Genomic DNA, 1,344 nt, shown 5'->3' with positions numbered 1-1,344 from the left:
CTGCTTGAACACGACTTTCATCCGTAAGATTTAAATTGATCTATTTCTTCGAAAATTCGTTTCCATATTAAATAATTTTAATATTATATAAATTTAAATAAAAAATTTAAATAATCAAACTTTTTTCAAATATTTTCGTTTTAGTCATATTGAATCTATTTTTATGGGACTTATTATTTCGACAATAAGGATTTTTTCGTTCATACTAAAATGTGAAGATATTTACATAGTAGGACCAGTATAATTTTTGACGCTATCCAGTACAATGATTTTGCGTTCAGTATCTGCAATTAATATCTAAAAAACAGGTATCTTTTACGTTGGGGACTATTTCAGCCTTTTTAATCATGTGTTAGTATACTATTTTAGATACTTTAGTTGTTAGGAAGTTTTTTTAATTAATTGCGTTAAGAAATTAAATCTTTTAAAAACAAGACTTAAATGAGTACCAAAATGCTCCTCTTAAAAATAAAATACTTATTTTTTAAGAAAAATAACTTATTTTTGTTTGACCTAAGGGAACCAAAAAAGTATATCTGTATTGTCCCTTAGACTCTTCCAAGGGGTTACAGGCTCAGTTAGCACCACGCGAACAAAGCCACTCACAATATGTTCCTAGATTTTGAACTATTAATTAAAATTTTATGCTCTTAGGAAAGCTATAAACTTTAAAATATTCAAATTAAATTCACTTTGGTATTATCTTTAATATAAACTTGGTTTATTTTATCTCCTTCAGACAGTGTGGAAAACAATGTTGATTTGCATAAATATCCAAATTAAATCCCCTAACAAGTTTATAAGAAAGGAAACGTTATCAAAGGAATAACATGTTATGTTGCAATTAAAATATGTAATGGTACAAGATGCTATTTTGATAAGAAATAAAAAGTTAAAATCTTATGACAAATTAGAAAATATGGTAAAACACTCTCTCTTATTTATTACCATAAATAATTAAAAAAACTCAGTTTAAGTATTTAAAATTTGTAACAAACAAAAAATATTAAGTCAGTTTTTCTGAGATTGAATAAACTCCTAAAAAATAAGCAATTACGCGTAATTACGCTTAAAATTATTATTCAAGATTAAAAATTATCAAACTGAAAAATTTTTTCGATTAAAACTGTCTTTAATTTTATTTTGAACAAATTGCATCGCAATCAAAGTGAACAGTCTCATGTTATTGCTTATAACAATACTTTTTTTCCCAGTCAAATAAGGTATTCATCAATTTAGTTGAAATATCTTGCTCTATTTTCTAAATTAAATACATGAACAATTGAAATATTTAATTTTTCATAATTAAATCCAATTTCTTAAATGTATATATATATATATATA

Source organism: Parasteatoda tepidariorum, chromosome 7 (genome assembly GCF_043381705.1).
Source record: "Parasteatoda tepidariorum isolate YZ-2023 chromosome 7, CAS_Ptep_4.0, whole genome shotgun sequence".
NCBI lineage: Eukaryota > Metazoa > Arthropoda > Arachnida > Araneae > Theridiidae > Parasteatoda > Parasteatoda tepidariorum.
Note: the sequence above shows the minus strand (reverse complement) of the source record.